General features: G+C 41.0%; 1 protein-coding gene across 3 annotated transcripts in view; it reads left to right on the top strand.

Annotated features, from left to right (window-relative positions):
• Nucleotides 1–20,017, top strand: part of LOC140560842 (receptor tyrosine-protein kinase erbB-4-like) — a 504,706-nt gene that overhangs the window by 268,371 nt on the left and 216,318 nt on the right. The window lies entirely within an intron of this gene.

The raw sequence follows: 20,017 nt of genomic DNA, 5'->3' as shown, positions 1-20,017 counted from the left end.
AAGAGTTGGGCAGAAAGAGATTGCAGCCCAGGTCGTCTCTCTGGTGGCACTCGAACCTTTTCATTGCTGCCAAAAAAAAAAAGCAGGCAGATAATGACAGGCTTATCGTTGCTTTTACTGAACCATTAACAGGCAAAGAGGATCGTAAACAGGCTGCTTTTAACTGGCAGTGACTTTGAGATCGTGCAGGCTGAGCGGCTCTTGGTCTTTCTTTATTAGATCCTTGTCTTATGGTTTAACCCTGTGAGACTGCTCTCAAGGTCTGCTCGACTTTGTCCTCCACAGTAAATCTAAAGGCCAAATGTTAAAGCAGAGAGAGGCGAGGAAAGTAAGAAAGAGCGAATGAGTTTTCCTCACGGTCGCCCTCTGAAGTGATCCATCCACCCCGTCGTCTGCAGTGCTTTTTTCTCGGCCTGGTTTTCACTCATCCTTTTGAAGCTTGTGAAGATTACGTTTAACTACGAGAAGGTTCCTGATGAAGTTTCTACTTCACAGACCAACCAAACCCCAACCCCATCCCTCCTTATCCCCATCTCCCCAACTCATCCTAAAAGTACTGGATGGAGCACCAACCATCCATCATCCCAGAGAACACAGTTCTTCCACTTCTCCACAGCTCAATGCTGGGGGGCTTTATACCCCTCTAGCCCACGCCTGACAGGGACTAGAGAAGCTGTGTATGTGTGTGCATTTGCACATCTGTGTCAGCAATGGCTGCAGTCTAAAGCAGCTAAATGCATTTATTAGAAGGGGTGTCCATAAATATGTGGACATATAGTGTACCTGCAGAGCTGAATGTGATTAAAGGCCATGTTTTCTGACCTGATGACTCCAGTGCGGCGGCCACCCAGCGCAGGCCACCGAAACACCATTAGTGCAGGATTAAGATGTACGGCAGGAAGAGCACTTCCTAATTGAATAATTGCCATTCGCCCCAAATGATCCCAGCGTGGGACCGTCTTCTCATCAAAAGTGTGCAATATTAACCATGACACAGGATGAACCGGACTGTAATTAATGCGCCGAATCAATTACAAATTACTCTATTTGGAGAATTCCAGCAGGAGAGGCCCCTCATTAAGAGCCGAGTGATGGAGTCCAGCTCCCAGGAGAGAGAGAGAGAGAGAGAGAGAGAGAGAGAGAGAGAGAGAGAGAGTGAAGGAGAGTCACTCGCTTGCTTTGCTGAAACTTCCTCTGTCCGTGCTGATGCCTGAATTCCATCTGCTTCTGCATCTGTGTGTCCGTTCACTTCCTGTCATCAGCACTGTCCACTCTCTCCAGGATGTGGGGGACAAACTGACGAGTGCTAACGTGCCGGGCAGCCTGATATGAGGATTATGAATGTAGCTTTTCTTTTGTTTGTTTGATTTCTCCACGATAATGTCAACTCTGCCATCTGCCATTGGTATGAGTTATTTGACCAAGCTAAATCTCAATTTGCTGTACACTAGACAAAAGTATTGGGACACCCGCTCCTTCATTATTCCTCCTGAAATCAATTGTATTAAAGAGAGTTTATCCTGCTTTTGTTAGAGTGACTGTCTCTATCATCTAGGGAAGGCTTTTGGAGAATTGCTGTGAGGATTTGGTTGCATTTAACAACAAGAGCATTAGTGGATGTTGGATGATTCCCAGCTTGTCCCAAAAGTACTGGATTAAGCACCATCCATCATTCCAGAGAACACAGTTCTTCCACTGCTCCACAGCTCAGTGCTGGGGGCTTAATACCCCTCTAGCCCACGCCTGATGCCAATAGGTTTTGCTATTGAGGGTGCAACTTAAAATAGCTTAATGCGTCCATTAGAAGGGGTGTCCACAAATATTTGGACAAATAGTGTATTATAAGAAGTGGCAACCTGATCTGACATTCATTTTGTTCCATACCTGTTTTTCAGGGTAAGGGTGTCTGATCAGTGTGTTTTGGGTGCAGGTCACAGAATTCAGTCTGTAATCAGTATCTCAGAGTTGATCTTTAGTCTTAAGCTGTTAATTTTGGTAAAACAATGCCATGTTACGACTGAATTGTTAATTAATCACTGAAGACCAAGTCTAAAATAAACCTGTGTGATTTGTCTGCAGAACATTCCACAAGACATTACACTTGGTGGTTATGGCCAAATTCCAGGATTTATCTTTGATTGGAATATGGTGTTTTTGATGGGGAAATGGTGGTAAATAGTTTGTTAATTGGAAAATGCCATAGTTGATTTGAAAATGGTAAATTGTGGTAAACGATAGATTGATTGTAAAAGTGCATGATTGATTGGAAAATAGTGGTAAATGGTATGTTAATTGGAAAAGTATATGATTGATTGGAAAATTTTGGTAAATGGTATGTTGATTGGAAAAGTATATGATTGATTGGAAAATTTTGGTAAATGGTATGTTGATTGGAAAAGTATATGATTGATTGGAAAATTTTGGTAAATGGTATGTTGATTGGAAAAGTATATGATTGATTGGAAAATTTTGGTAAATGGTAAGTTGATTGGAAAAGTATATGATTGATTGGAAAATTTTGGTAAATGGTAAGTTGATTGGAAAAGTATATGATTGATTGGAAAATTTTGGTAAATGGTATGTTGATTGGAAAAGTATAGGATTGATTGGAAAATTTTGGTAAATGGTAAGTTGATTGGAAAAGTATATGATTGATTGGAAAATTTTGGTAAATGGTATGTTGATTGGAAAAGTATATGATTGATTGGAAAATTTTGGTAAATGGTAAGTTGATTGGAAAAGTATATGATTGATTGGAAAATTTTGGTAAATGGTATGTTGATTGGAAAAGTATAGGATAGATTGGATTGATGGTGGTAAATGGTAAGTTAATTGGAAAATGTGGTCAAATGGTTGTTTGGAAAATAGTGCTAATTTTCCAATCAACATAACATTTACAATCATACCATGTTGTTCCTATGTTGATAGGAAAAGTCTGATTGAAAAATGGTGGTCAATGGCTTGAAAGAAAATTCCCCGATAATTACTGCCAAATTCCCAAAAAGAGGATGTTTGGATGCAGCTTTGTTTTAATCGTTGACCTGAAAACTGGGAGCTGAATTCTAGGTGAAATTGAAGGTCTTGTTATTTTTATTCGGCTGATATCTTCACAATCTACAAACATCTACAATCTCTGTATGTCTCAAACTCATATTTGAGCTGTCTGTGTGTGTGTGTGTGTGTGTGTGTGTGTGTGTGTGTGTGTGTGTGTCAGTCACTGGTGTGGAGCTCATTACAGGATGATTCTGCTTACTTTGATTGAATGGGTGGTCCCTTCGGATCTCCTGCACACTTTCATCTCACAGTCAGAGGGCCGAAGCGTGTGTGTATCTGCAATAGATGTGTGTGTGTGTGGAGCTCTTAAAGAGATGTAACAGTTTCAGATGATAGCAGGCTATAAATATACGCTAAGAGCTTTGATTTAGACAGGGAGAGAGAGAGAGAGAGAGAGAGAGAGAGAGAGAGAGAGAGAGTCACTCACCATGAATCTTGTCTTCCACCAGAGTGACTCATCAAAAGGGAAGCCCTCATAAGAGTAAAATCATGTTGTCTAGCTGTGTGATTTGATTCGATTCGTTTAATCAATTCCATTTTTTTACCTTAGGAAACGATTCAATGCATCACAAAGCCTCGGCTTTCACCGAGATTCAGTCCAATTTAACTGTGATTCATTAGGAAACAATTCAGTGCATTATGCAATCTGTAATTTTAGCCTGAATCAGTATGACTCAAGTAATTCTTTTGCAAATTGTTACCTTGATTCAGTTTTATTCATTTTGTTCAGTTCGTTGAAAATGGTTCATTCTTAATAACCCATTTCATCAGTACAACATCAAACCTCCCCACATTTGAGTGTGATCGTGGTCATTTAAGAAGCAATTCAGTGCCCCATGCAGCCTTACATTTTACTATGATTCAGTTCAATTTCATTATGATTCTTTGGGAAATGATCCACTGCACCATACAAGTTAAATGTGTACCTTGCTTCAGTTGTATTTGTTTTGGATTCAGTTTGTTTAAAATAGTTCATTTGAAACATTAATTTTATCATCATAACATCATAACTACAAATCTCACCACAACTTAACTGTACTGTAATTACGAAACAACTCAATGCCTCTTTGCATTTGATTCTGTTTGATTCAGTACTGATTCAGTGCTCCATACAGACTCACAGACATTTTGCTAGTATATTCCACACCTAAAATGACTGTAAGAGGGAGGGGAACTTAGAGGGCTTTTGAGCTGGAGTTCGTTGCTGCTTCTAGGTTGATGCGTAAAGCCGAAGACCCCCCGCCACTTGAGGTGAGAAAAGGTGAAAAGGGGAGGAGGCGGAGAGGCAGAGGGTGTGAAGTTGTTCGATGTGGTGATGGAGTGAGACTGAGGGTTTAAGTATAGGCTGAGTGGGAGGAGTTTGGGGGGCCTGGGCCACTTCCCAAGTCATAACTGAATCAACTTCACCTTGATTCAGTTTGATTCGATTATGATTCTTAAGAAAATGATATAGTTCATTATTCTACCTCAGATTTTGTATTGATTCTGTTTGATTCGATTCTGATTCTTAAGGAAATGATTCAGTGCACCACGTGGGCTCACATTTAACTTTGATTCAGTTATTCTGCGATTCTAAAAGAGATTCACGTGCATCACCACCTTCAGACTGATCACAGAGAATCTTCTTAACACATCTCACAGAAACCAAACATCCTCCTCTTCATTGTTTCTGAAGTCTGAAAGCTCAAACACACACACACACACACTCAGTTTGGCACCCGCTCAGCTAATGGTAGTCCTTTCAGCATTTTCGCATTACAGATAATGAACCGTGCTTAGGTGCCTATCGATTCAGCACAACAGTGATTAAGAACAATAGCTGTATTTATCCCCATCCGCTCCCTCCCCCCTTCTGTTCCCTCTGCCTGTCACACATCACTTCTCCCTCTCTCACACTCATCTCAAAATCTCCTTCCATCACTCTAACCGAACCAAGTCTACCCCTGTACCTTCGTCAGCCTTCATGCTCTTCTACCACCTCATAAAAACCATGTAAGCACTTTTACTTTTTACAGTACTGCAGAAGACCTCTGACCTGCTGTACTGTTCTCTACAGTGGTTCTGTCCAAAATTAGGTCAGGTTCACTTTCTAATGGGTCTGGAAATGAGTCTGAAATGTCTGGAATGTGATCACACATTTGACAAAACACATAATCATTCATTGCAATTAGTGAATTATAGGAAAGAGTGATTAGCAGCCCAGCCTGAACCAGACTGGTTGAAATGGTGGGTCCAACTTTCTATTAAGTGTCTGTAAGGCTTGGATCTCTATAGCCATAACCAATCACTGTGGTGGTTCCATTCCTTTCCGTCCTACAGAAATGAAGCCAGAATTGACCGCCATGTTGTCAAATTTGCAACCAGAGTTTGCCAAGAGGAGACCAGAGGCAGAGCCAGATTCGCTTACTCATTTGAGACACCTACCCCCTTCTCTCAGACCAGTCATGTCTCAGACCAGCTTTACTGAGCTTACAGCCCTGAAGCAGAGCAGATTTATCCCCTGGATTCTTAGTTTTTCATAATATAGTAAAATTTAACATTCACAGGGTTTGACGTGGCGCTAGTAAAACTGCTCTGAATCAAATGAGCCGTTGTTGTTCTCAGAGCAATAGTCTGACAGCCCAAAGTCCACATCCCAATATAACTGAATGTGTTTGAGATGACTTGGAGGGTTGTGGGTTCGATACCCGGGCTCGGCAAACTGCCACTGTTGGGCCCTTGAGCAAGGCCCTTTACCCTCTCTGCTCCCTAAGTGCTGGAGTTGGCTGCCCACCCATTGGGGGTGTGTGTTCTCACTGCCCCTAGTTCACTAGTGTGTGTATGTGTGTGTTCACTACCACAGATGGGTCAAATGCGGCGAACACATTTCACTGTACATATTACATTGACTAATATGTGCACCTTCACCTGAGAAAAGTGGAAGCTGTAATAAAGGTAAAGGTGGAGCTCTGAACACTCAAACATCTGATATTAGAGTCAGTTGTTGAGGCTTCTGGATCATTTTCTTCTGCTTTTAATTCTGACTGGGAATGAAATAACTGAAGGATGGTCTCTGACTTCTGCACAGCACGGGTACTGTAGTCACAGAATCTGGACACTCAAAGTTCTTTTTTCTAGTTTTGCCATAGCTGCCCTCTCAAAAAAACTATTTTCTTGTTGGAGACTGAAAGGTCAGTGTTTGACTCCAGCTTCACTTCATGGTCAAAGGAACCTCCTGCTGTCCAAGCCTGCTAACGATTTTCTCTAGCTTCACAAAGAACAACCACCGGCCTTAGATCTCAAGTACTGGAGCTGCTTGTGTGTGTGTGTGTGTGTGTGTGTGTGTGTGTGTGTGTGTGTGTGTGTGTGTGTGTGTGTGTGTGTGTGTGTGATTTCGTATGCTGGACAATTCCATGTGGATTTCATTTCAGAAGCTCACAACCAGTTTTGATTTCTAAAGCCTCAAGTAACTCCGACCGCGCTGGCTTTTGGAAATCTTCACGTTCCAAAGACCCCAGTGCATTTTAAATTAGCCATACCATTTAAAGAGTACCAATGACTGTAGAATACATGGATATCAGGGTTCCATTACCTTGTCCGCCATGTTGTCAAATTTGAGACCCAGCGTGTCTCAGACTGCCATCACTGAGCTTCCAGCACAGAAGCAGAGCTGAGAAGCTTGCTTTCCCCCTGGATTCACAGTTTATCTGGTAAGTGGGTCCGGTAAGCTACTCCATGTAATGAGTGCAAGGCTGTCTGTCAATCACTTCATTCCTAAGTGATTGACAGACAGCCCTCCCCCACTCTTCTTATGATATAGCAGAGTATGGGTTTCAAAATTGGGGGAAATAAAAAAAAAGGGCCAATATTAGCACAGGGAAAACTAACTGCTGAAACTCGGAGACACCACAGATGGAAAGACAGAAAGTTTAGAGGAGGAAAATAAGATGGAAAATTGACATGGGAGTTTTGTCATAAAAACATATGGGGATGGCCAGAGCTATACATCATACTGCAAGCAGCCAGCAGAGGCGCTGGACCTGTGGTCGCTTCACTTTTGAGAGACTGTGCGCTGTCCATGTTTTCTACAGTCATTAATTTGTACCAGTGAACACCAAAATACTCAACATCTGAAATGTCTGGAATGGTTATTTTTGGACCAGTGAAGCATTTACAGTTGAATTACATCTTACCTCAGATGTTCCTGGTCCTTTCCACTGATCCTTTCCATCAATTTTGACATAACTGTAGGTGAAATGCAAGCTTTCAAACTGCATTATGTGAGATTTGGTATTGTGTGGTCCTGGTTCTGGACTCCCCTTACAGCAATACAAAATAATGATAATAATAATAATAATAATAATATGGTACTCTTATATAGTGCCATACCCATATCACATATCCAAGGACACTTTACAATGTGGTACAAAAAGGTAAGGTGTTCCAAAAGTTGAAGGAAGCAACACTAAAATGCCTACCACTCATGGAGGAAAGCCTGAACCTAGGAACAGCCAAAAGACCAGAATCAGAGGACCTTAGCCTGTAAGAGAACAGGCATAGAAGTAGGTGAAAACAAAGGTCAACAGTAGGGTTTCTATGACAGATGCTGAGAAAGAAGCTGCTGGTGCTTCTCAGAACAGCTCCAGACCTTGACATCGTTGAATGCATTTGAGATTACTTGGGTGGTGAGAAGCACAACAACATGCCTGGAACTGACTGTTGTGTGATGGAAATGAGTTTGACTGGCACTGTTTGCTGAACTATCAGGAACAGGAGCTGAAGACGTATGGTACCTCCCTCCTAACCCCTCCTTCTCGACTCCACAATACAGCGTGCCCTCATGAGACACTGCAGTAATTCACTATAGCAGGAGAGCGAGGGAATTAGCACAGGCTGGAGAAAACATGAACTAAACGCCACGAGAGCATGATCACAGCACGCAATGAGCACTGACTGTTCCCCTGCTGAGGGGAGAAAACAGATGTATTAGCACACTGAGACCATGTGATGACTTATTTTGATGACTTAAGAAAGAATTCTCACATTCTCCACATTCTCAGCATTCACTGTCAGTGACGCTAACGCTGTAACAGCGACCTCAGAAAGTCCATTCTGTCCAAATATGCTTTGTTCAGGGGACATTTTTACATATTTATATAATTACAGTAACCAGAGTCTACAGTCTACAGTCGACTCGGGTTAGCTTTATCTCTCAATAATGTTCAAATGAAGACTAAATGTCCATATATTTAAATATGGAAAAAAAAAATGTTTTAATGGGCTGTCCTCACTTCTCACCTGACTGTAGAATGCTCTACAGGGCCAAAGTGCATTTAATTGTATGTTCCTAAACATTTGACTATTAGACCTCCACCCTCCTGCCCTCACATGAACCTACTCATTCAATATCAGCTTGCGAAATTAAACACCATCACTGTCCAATGAAAACCATGCATCTCTAAAATGCTGCCTTTACAGGACAAGGCAAAAATGGTCTTAATTTTGAATAGAAGTCAATGTAAAATAAGAGTTTATTCCAAGGAATGTAGAGCATTTCTATTGGTCCATCCATCTGGAACTATTTACACAGTGTACAGAGCAGCTGCAGAGTTCAAACTATGGAGAAAAGTAAAAATGGACAAAAATGGAGATACATGGTTTTCACTGGACAGCAGAGATATACTCTTAAGGTCTCAGAGACATCTTTGCTTAAGGCAAGCAATAAACAAGATGAGTATATCGGGCCTGCTCATGGTGTGGAAACAGTATGCATGAATAATTTTGGATGTCTGGAGATATGAGAAGGCAGGGTAATTAGAACTCCAAATCAGAGGTAGAATTAGAGTTGCTATCATTAGAGCAAAAAAAAAAAAACAATAAAAACCAATGCAGTGCAAAAAATAGTGCTGTAAGAGATGAAACCCTTGCCTATCAACACTGTGCTGATTCAATTCTAAATAATATAGTGGAAATAATATGGCAGTAATATGAGAACCATTACAGTTCAGCCTGGATCTGGCTCTATGTGTCATAGAGGATTCAAGGTTAATGAGACAAATTGGGACATTTTGCTCTAATTGTGTGAATTATATACTGACCACTTTATTAGAAACCCCAAACACTTTATTTATTTTAATGAATAAATCAGCAATCTAAGCTAACCACTGTAAATATTATACTATATAGCTTTCCTGTCTGTCTAAAACCGCCAAAATATTGTCAACCAGATCATACAGAGCATTTATTTTAGTTAACTCAGTTAACTCAACTTAGTTCAATCAAAAATTCTCCTAACTCACATTTTTTTACTTGAGTTGATCTCAGTAAATTAGCTGCAGCTGAAACTGATCAAATACTGTGTAAGACCTTTAGCTGGTGGCTCCTCCCACTCAGTTTATTTACTGTTTATCTTCAAGTGCAGGTTAGGACAACCTCTATTAAATGACATCCCCAGACTGGGAGACTTTTCTTGGGCCTTCCTGGGACATTCTTACACTTGATGAGCAGCAGTTAGACTGTAGGGCCGGTCTAGAGCTGTGAAATTACATTATATAAAAACACAGTTCTGAGTAAATTTACCTTCCCTTCTTTCTCAGACACAGAAATACAGTGGAGCATAGGTTCAATGCCCATCAACACCACAGGCATTCATGGTCCAAAGGTCTTCTCTGCCCCCATGTTATAGAGAAGTTCTAAGCTGCAGATGAGAATAAACATTAAATGAAGGGAGGGGGAAGAGCCACAAACTAAACATCTTACACAGTATTTACACAGTTTCAGCTGCGGATGACTTTAAGGCTCAACTCAAACTGAAAAGCCGAAGTAAAAATGTGAGCTAGGAGAACTTTTGACTAAACTAAGTTGAGTTAACTCAAAAAGTTGCCCTGACTTGAACTTTGTACAGTTTGTACAGTTTTGGCTCTCCATTCAAGCCTTATGACATTGGTGTGTGTCAGTGCAGAGCCAGATGGCTTTGCAATGCACATCTCCCCAAAAATGATGAGCCAGAGCCTCCGTTTGTCAGAGATCAGTGACGTGATGCTCAAAGCAGGATCACTGCTCCCATAGCGTGAGCTGTGTGCAAGATAGTAGGCGTTCGGTTGAGTGTGAGGAAATTAAAAGAGTCTTGCCGGAAACTTCCACAGACATCGGTGTCACTTCAGAGCCTCAGCTCTGTCCTTTCAGAAGTGGCTGTCTTTTCTCTCATCTAAAGAGCTGCCTCATGCCTCTCTCTCTCTCTCTCTCTCTCTCTGGAAAGAATGATATCTCCACTGCCTTCGGTTCTCCATTCCTCAACGTAGAAATAACTGATACCTCCCTCCCCTGGTGTAGACACTTATCTCTCTCTCCCTCTCTTTTACCACAGTTCCACAGAGTAATTGCCCCTGTCATTCAGGCCGGGGCTGTAATGATAGTGTGGATGCTTCTCAGGTCAGCGCTGTTCATTTCAGCCACTGCCCGATGCACATCAGTCCTCTGAACTCCGAGAAGAAAAGCAGGCCGCGTCCTTTGTGTCGTGGACAAAAGGGGCCCTTTTTATTGGAGAGCTGAATGAAGAGGAAGGGGAAGTGTAAGCTTTAGTTAAAGCACCAGAAGGTACAATTTCAGATCGTCCCGATTGTCCTCGGATTAACCTTTTTAGTGACTGAATATCAGCCCGCTAATGAGACACCAGGGATTCCTTTAGGAAGAGTTTAGAAAAGTGCTGCTGTGAAAGCCCTGGGATGACTTGCAATCGAAGTGAGTTGCCTGGACAAGAAACGTCCATTCAGGCAGCACAATTGGGTTGCAAATGCACTGCATAATTAACTGATCATACCATGTTCATGTTCTGGGCTCTAGGTCCACTAGGTGGACAGTACCATGCAAAAGTTGGAGAACGTCCTTTTAGTAGACATGACCATCTTTTTTCAGGAGATATTTCTGTGGAGGACTATAAGGAAATTAGAAGAATCATTAAAACCTTGGATGATTATTAGAGACACCTAATAGCCGTACAGGACCTGGTAGACCACCTGCACTGCCCATAAAGTTTCAACACTGAGGGTCTAAAAAGTTGTAGAGCTGATTGAGAAGCTGTGAAAAAAAAACAAACCGAACATCTCATTAGGTCAAACTGCTAAAGCTGATTTTATCTCAGAACGATTGACTGACCATCCCAGAGTCCAGATCTCAGCATCTTTACAAGATGTTCTTTTATGAGGAACAGGATGGTGAGAAGAAATGCTCCTTATTTTTTTTTTGCATCAACAAACCGTTTATGCGCTGACGTTAAACAAAAAAAAATACATTTAATACAAAAATCAACATTTATTAAATATCATAGACAATATCTGCTTCCACAGTCTTCATAGGTAAACGTCTGAAATTTGTGCTGTAAAAAATCCTTCGAATGAAAATTGCTTTTGGTCGGTTTTATAGGCCCTATCAGAAGAAGAAAAAAATAAAATCTGATAAACCTAATAAATAACCAACTCCCTATACATAAAACTCCTGTTTTTGAATGTTACCTACACAGAGACTTAATAAGGCATGCATAAGCACTGAATACTGTATGTAGAATCCAGTGCCTGAGAATTGATCAGAAGAAACCAGTTCTCTGTCCTCACCATAAAAATCTGTCAGAAGTTTTCACCTGTTCTGCCCAGTGAATAAGGACTAATGGATGGCTAACACAAACTTCCTTGAAGATGTTCCAGGTTGGTCCAAGAACACAGACATTCCTTAATGCTCTTAGAGGTGCTTGTTCGAACATTTTGGACTCAGAAGTGTGAAATCTAGTTCCTTGAAGAACTGATTTGAACTAAGGTTGCTAGATGGACTTTAGGCTTCTATATTTGGACCCAGCTATGAGGAACGTCTTGAATGTTGCTCACTGAAATCAACTTTAGCTCTTTGCAAAGGCTGTCGTGCTTAAGAACCTTTTAAAATGGGCCCTTAAACACCTGTAGAGGTTCCTCCACAGTTTTCAAACTGAAGAACTTCCCAAAGTTCTTCAAGTATATTTTCTGTTTAACAATGTACTGAAGGGCTCAGAGAGGTCCAGCGAACTAAGGTGCTTCCACTATGACCTGAGGATCACCTGTTCGTATCCCGGGTCAGGCGACCCGCCATCTGCAGCCATAGCCTGAGAGAGCACAATTGGCCTTGCTCTCTTTGGGGGCTGTAGATGGCTCTCTCTCTCCCCACATTACTTCAGTGTGACGCTGGCCGGCATGGGTGTCCGCTAGCCGAGCTGGTGCTTTCCTCCAAGCTGGCTGGTGGCGTTGCACCGGCGGCGGGCCCAAAATAGGGGGTGGCTGGTTGCACATGTGTCAGAAGAGGCATGTGTTAGGCCTCAGACTCCCATGTATTGGGGTACATGTGATAGGGTGAGACTACAATGAGAATAGTAATAAATAATAAAATAATAAATAAAAACAGTGTCACTTGTACAGCCTTTATTTCTCTTTTTTTTGGAAACGCTGTCCCTGTATGCACCAATCCGTAGTACATGCAGCGTTGTCCCCCTTCATCTTCAGCTGTGTTCACTTGCTGTCACAAAATGCTTTGTGGTGAAGAAAGTGCCTGGCAGGCACTGCTCATCAACACATGCGTCTGTCGCGCTGTCAGGAGGAGTAAAAGTCCAGCAGAATACAGGACACCAGTGTCCAGCTGACAGGCCGCTCCAAGAACTGACCAGTGCAGACTCGCAGGACTCAGGGAAAGCTCTTTGAATATGGTCTTAGTTTAACAACCATCAGATTTGCTGTGGGATTAGAGGGGTCTTTCTAACATAAGAGGTTGATTATCTCGATGTGAAGAATTCCCTCTTATAGGCTTTCTTCAAATCAGTGCCTTTATCGGCTGAAAGCCCCCGAGGAATCGTTTGGCTGTGAAAACAGAGTGAATAACTTAAAGATAACTTTGAGGGTGCCCTATTTTTGTCTTTCACATGCACATTGACCCAGCTTCTTTAGTGGCCCTTGAGAGTGTTGCACTGTACTGTAAATGGAGGCGAGTCAGTGGGCTCTAGCTGTAGTGGAGAACGCTTGCATACAAACAGCGTGTTTGTTTCTGTTTGTAAAGTAAAGCAGTCTTATATTTTGGTGAAGTGCTGCGATAGAATCCCGAATCCGCCTGAAGCAGGAGATCAAACCTGGCGAGGGCTTGAAGCATTGCTGTTTGAAGTGAGCATGAAAGAGAGAAAAGCACAAATGGGAGTGATGTGAAAAGGGCACCTTCATGCAGAGGTGTGGCACCGTCAAGCGTACGGAAGGCAATGTTCTCACCTGTGTTACGACTCTCAGAATCTTCGAGTATAAAGAGAGATTTGTGAGGATGAACTTTTTTAAGGCTATGCAATGTATGGGTACACATCTTTACCAATCAATCAATAAATGATTGATAAAGAGCTTTATATTATGTGGAGTTTATTTATTTATTTGTTTTTGTACCTCTTAACAGTTGCAAATCGCAATTACTATAAAAAACACTTCTCTATAATAATAATAATAATAATAATAATAATAATAATAATAATAATAATAATTATTATTATTATTATTATTATATAAATAATATTTATGTATTGCAAAATATATGTATTGTAAAAATATATATATTTGTATTAAATATATATTTAAAATAGTTTGTTTAGGATTATATATATATATATATATATATATATATATATATATATATATATATATATATATATATATATATATATATCCCAGACATAAAAAAGCAACTCAATCAACCAGAGAGTGCAGTTTCTGCTAAAACATGCAGTGCCAAAACTTGCCCATAAGCTGGTTGGTCAAAAGCTGCCCATTCCTATGTGGAAACATGTACAATACAAAAACTGCAAGTCAAATTGGTTCAAAAACCAAAAAGCATAAAACTACACTTTTGTTTCTACAACTGTGCCAAATTTGGTGTTGGTGTTAAAATTAGTGTTAAATTACTTTGGCTTGAAAAACCGTCCTGCTTTAGGCTTATACTGCAGCCAGTGGCACAGGGATCATTTCACTGGTAGAGGACTGATTGGATCCAACAAATACCAGTAAGTTCTGGAAGCAAACATCTCCTCATCTCCTGCTACATGTCTGTTAGTGATATCAGCCCCCTTACACATACATATAGTTCATTTCCTATTACTGCAACTGACTAGACAATGAATCTGACTGGAGCTCACTGCATCTAGCAGGAAAATGAATTGGCTTTATCTGATCAAAGCACAGACCAAAAACACGACCTAGAGCAACCAGACTTCCACCTCCATTCCCTTTAATAGTTTAGTGGCCTCCTAATCAAATTCCAGACCTCCAGGCAACACCAAACCACCACTTTGAACGAGCCCAAGTATATTTAATTAGCCGAGATGTTTGGAGTGCAAACTTAGCTTTTAGTATTGCACTAAGGATACGAGGCTAATAACACATAATAGGCTTATTTCCCAGCAAACAGCATGTTGCAAACCACATTCCTATTATTAAGCTATTTAAATGGACTTGCTTATAGTTAAAGAAGCAAGAACTTTGGACTCCACACATGCCTTGGCTGATCAACTGCCCTTGGGTTGGGGGGAGATTGTGTAGATATGATATTTTGCCAAATTGTTCCAGGATGCACAAGTAGGAGCAACACTATGGTCACTGCAATCCTTAACAGACAACACAGTCAATAGAAATTGAGCTCAGCTTAGAACATTGAACAACTTTCCACCATCATGGGTTCTCATCAAGGCCTACATGGGAAATGCAAACTATCAAAGTACACCTTCTGAAGTCAACCCTAACAGCAATGATGTGGGATCTTCTCTTTTAGAGTTACAAATAAAATATAGCCCACTTGTCCATATTCCCATCCCATGCCTGACTCTTTGTCTCTTATCATTCTAGGCATCATTACAGCTGCTAGAATAATCATAAGATATTGGAAGAGAATAGATGTACAGATGTCAAAAGACTAGATGACATTAATGAGTGAAATAGTGGCCTATGAGAGCATGTTAGCAAGACATGAAGTTAGCTAATGGATTGTGAACAAACTGTATTAAAGAAATGATCCCTAGTGTTGGGACTTTTTCCTCGCCACCCGTATGTCTTGCTAACATGCTCTCATAGGCCACTATTTCACTCATTAATGTCATCTAATCTTTTGACATCTGTACATCTATTCTCCTCCAATATCGTACGATTATTCTAGCAGCTGTAATGATGCCTAGAATGATAAGAGAACAGAGTCTAGGTGATATTGGGAAACTTCAGCCAGCACATGTACTGAAAATGTGTAGAATATCTGAATCCAAAACATATTCACAAGAAGACGAGAAGCTCCAAAGTGCATGTACATATGTACCTCAATCTAACCCCATATGTTCTCCCATTTATTACCCTTACCCAAACCCATTCTACACAGCTCAAGATCTGTCTGGTGTTTTGGGGATGTTTTTGGACCCATTCGTCTAGCCATTACATTTTAAGATAAGATAAGATAATGCTTTATTAATTCCACAGTGGGAGAATTCTCAGTGGCACAGCAGAGAAGGGATAGCAAGACACTCAGATGCAAAAACGTAGATAAATTACCAATATATACACAATATAAATAACAGAAGTAAAAAGTATTGTTAGAAGCAATAACAATATTAATTGCAGAGGTATTGCACATTGTATTTTTATATTGAGGGATCTCTGTTCCCTGAACATGTGTGTGTAGTTTAAGTTTACATTAATGGAATTTAGCAGACGCTCTTATCCAGAGCGACATACAAGGTTATTCATATCACAGAGGTGGGCCAATGTAGTGTTAGGAGTCTGGCCCAAGGACTCTTATTGGTGTAGCGCAGCATAGTCACCCAGACTGGGAATTGAACCCCAGTCTCATACATGGTGTGTAGCTCAGTGCAGTAGTGTTATCTGTTGCACCACACCAACCACTGGTGTGTGTGTATATGTGGTCCGCTGGGAGCAGTGCTGGTTGTGGATTTTGACTGTTGTCCGAGTGTCTCAGAGAATTAACCTCAAGAACTGACTCTTCACTTACTGTCTGATATATCCACCCTTTGACATATGCTGTTGTAACCAGATAATCAGTACTATTTACTTCACCTGGCAGTGGTTTAAATATTATTATTATAATTATTATTCAATTATATTATTATTATTATTATTATTATTATTATTATTATTTTATTAAATGTTATTTTTAAGAGAGTTCCCAGTAAGAAAGGCATCCGTTTAATGGACAATCATCACGTCTAGAATTTTGACTGGCGTCTGTAAGACTTGACATCCGGATGAAGTTTTAGATCAGGTAGGGTGGCACACCAAGACGTGTCCTGAGGACATGCAGAACCCGCCCCTCCGGCACACGCAGAGAAGTTCAATATGTATGTAAATGAGTAGTAATCAGGCTAACATGTGTTGAGTCTCTCAAACATGCTAATGGTGTCATTACACTCTTTCCTCTTATGCTTAATTGGTTTCTGCAACACCCCCCTCCCCTTTGCTTTCTTTCTTTTTCCCCCCTGTGAGATCTCACATGTTTTTCCTATCCTGCTTGCTAGCACTCTCTCGCTCTGTGTCTTGGGCTCCCTCTCCTTGCTTTCTTTCTTTCTGTCTTTCTTTCTCTCTGAACTGGAACAGGTGGAGTATTAATTATGCATTAAAATATACAGGAGACTGGCTGTGATTCGCTTGACTGCACACCTTTCCTTGCTATGGACTCCAGCATCGCCTCTCTATCCCACCCGCGCTCTCTCCTTCCCTCTTCCCCTTTCTCCATCCTACTCGCTTGCTCGCTTACTCACTTGTTCGCTCGCTCTCTTGCTCTCTTCATCCCTCATTCTCTCCCCATCCGTTGCTCACGCTCTCTCGCTCTCTCTGAAGTTCAGGCCTGAAGGACTCCATTCCCACCCTCGGCACGTCTCAGAGGGTGAAAGAAGCTTTTGTTTCCCGGGCACACTTCCTCCAACAAAACTCAGCCACAGAGAAGAGAAAAAGAGTCCAGCGATTGTGTCCATGGCTTTCATAGGCCTGGACGGGAAGTGGCTTCGACTGTGGCCACCTTTGTGTGGCCCTTAGAGAGAGGTTCAAGAGAAGGGTATATGTACCTTTTTTTTTGATAGACACATATTTTAAATGTGTGAACTAATCCAGGTAATTAATGAAATGCACAGTCTGTGGTTCATATTACAGCTGTTTACAGCTGTGGTCAGAAGTTGACGTAAATTTATTATTGGGGATTCAGTGATTTCTTTGAGATCAACATAGGGTCTATATATATATATATATATATATATATATATATATATATATATATATATATATATATATACAGTGGGGAGAACAAGTATTTGATACACTGGTGATTTTTCAGGTTTTCCCACTTGCAAAGCATGTAGAAGACTGTAATTTTTATCATAGGTACTCTTCAACTGTGAGTGATGGAATCTAAAACAAAAATCCAGAAAAATACATTGTATGATTTTTAAATAATTAATTTCCATTTTATTGTGGGAAATAAGTATTTGATACACCAGAAAAAGAAACTTAATATTTGGACAGAAACCTTTGTTTGCAATTACAGAGATGAGACGTTTCCTGTAGTTCTTGACAAGGTTTGCACACACTGCAGCAGGGATTTTGGCCCACTCCTCCATACAGATCTCCTCCAGAGCCTTCAGGTTTCGTGGCTGTCGCTGGGCCACACGGACTTTAAGCTCCCTCCAAAGATTTTCTATTGGATTCAGGTCTGGAGACTGGCTAGGCCACTCCAGGACCTTAAGATGTTTCCTACGGAGCCATTCTTTAGTTGCCCTGGCTGTGTGTTTTGGGTCGTTATCATGCTGGAAGACCCAGCCACGACCCATCTTCAGTGCTCTTAAGGAGGTTGTTGGCCAAAATCTCACGATACATGGCCCCATCCATCCTTCCCACAATACGGTGCAGTCGTCCTGTCCCCTTTGCAGAAAAGCATCCCCAAAGAATGATGTTTCCACCGCCATGCTTCACGGTTGGGATGGTGTTCTTGGGGTTGTACTCATCATTCTTCTTCCTCCAAACATGACGAGTGGAGTTTAAACCAAAAAGTTCTATTTTTGTCTCATCAGACCACATGACCTTCTCCCATTCCTCCTCTGGATCATTCAGATGGTCATTTGCAAACTTCAGACGGGCTTTGACATGCGTTGGCTTGAGGAAGGGCACCTTGCGTGCACTGCAGGATTTTAATCCTTGACGGCGTAGAGTGTTACTGATTGTTTTCTTTGAGACTGTGGTCCCAGCTCTATTCAGGTCATTGACCAGGTCCTGCCGTGTAATTCTGGGCTCATTCCTCACCTTCCTCAAGATCATTGATGCTCCACGAGGTGAGATCTTGCATGGCTCCCCAGCCCGAGGGAGATTATCCGTTATTTTGCATTTCTTCCATTTTCTAATAATTGCACCAACAGTTGTTGCCTTCTCACCAAGCTGCTTGCCTATTGTCCTGTAGCCCATCCCAGCCTTGTGCAGGTCTACAATTTTATCCCTGATGTCCTTACAAAGCTCTCTGGTCTTGGGCATTGTGGAGATGCTGGAGTCTGACTGATTGAGTGTGTGGACAGGTGTCTTTTATACAGGTAACAGAGTTCAAACAGGTGCAGTTAATACAGGTAATGAGTGGAGAACAGGAGGGCTTCTTAAAGAAGAAGTAACATGTCTGTGAGAGCCAAAATTCTTACTGGTTGATAGATGATCAAATACTTATTTCCAACAAAAAAATGGAAATTAATTATTTAAAAATCATACAATGTATTTTTCTGGATTTTTGTTTTAGATTCCATCACTCACAGTTGAAGAGTACCTATGATAAAAATTACAGTCTTCTACATGCTTTGCAAGTGGGAAAACCTGAAAAATCAGCAGTGTATCAAATACTTGTTCTCCCCACTGTATATATATATGTATATATATATATATATATATATATATATATATATATATATATATATATATATATATAGAGAGAGAGAGAGAGAGAGAGAGAGAGCACCTGATTTTTGCTGAAATGCCCCTTACCAAGTTACACCTTGACCAGACACTTTTGGCCATCAATAAGCTTCTATGAGAATTCCAGTTGGGTATTTGGCCTCTTCTGGGCAGAAGTGGTAGTGTTGGCTTCCTGGCACAGACCTGAGGTCAGAACCAGCTTCTATAGCTGAAGCTTTGAGTCTATGTACTGTGTCAAAAAGTGGTTGGTGTGGCGCAACAGATAACACAAGTGAGCTACCACACCATTTGGGAGACTGGGGTTTGATTCACGGTCTAGGTGACTTTTCTGCACTACACCAATAAGAGTCCTTGGGCAAGACTCCTAACACTACATTGGCCCTTCTCTGTAATACGAGTAACCTTGTAATTCTCTCTGAATAAGACTGTCAGATAAATGCCATAAATGTAAACGTAAAAAAATAAGATCCTTGAGGAACATTTGGAGGTTCTTTAGTTTGTAACTGTGAAGGAACCTCTTAAAGGAGCCTTCAATGAGTTTTTGTCTTCTAAACACCTTTTTATGAAGGTCCCTAAAAGTTTGAAGAATTGAAGAACCTATACTTTTAACAGTGTACAGTGTTCCACTGGCAGCCCCAGAGCATGTTTCTACCACCACCATGCTTAACAGTTAGTCCTTTACACCTCCAACTCAATCTTTGCCTCGTCTGACCATGAACATTTCCTCCAGAAAGCCTTTTCTTTGTTCATGTGGTCATCTGTAAACTTTAGTCAAGCTTGAAGGTGTCATTTTTTATAGCAGGGTTTCTTTCCTGGACAGCAGCCTCTCGAACATCTAGAACCTCTAGACCTCCCTTGACAATAGACAGTGACACTGGTGTACCTTGGCAGGCCTTAGCCTGGGTGATTCTTGGGATGTTTCTAACCATCCAGGCGTATTTCGACATGCACAACAAAATACGCACAGCTTTCAGTGTGAGACAATTTACCACAATTTCTGAATA

Source organism: Salminus brasiliensis, chromosome 8, assembly GCF_030463535.1.
Source record: "Salminus brasiliensis chromosome 8, fSalBra1.hap2, whole genome shotgun sequence".
Lineage (NCBI taxonomy): Eukaryota > Metazoa > Chordata > Actinopteri > Characiformes > Bryconidae > Salminus > Salminus brasiliensis.
Note: the sequence above shows the minus strand (reverse complement) of the source record. Positions and strands in the feature narration are given on the sequence as shown.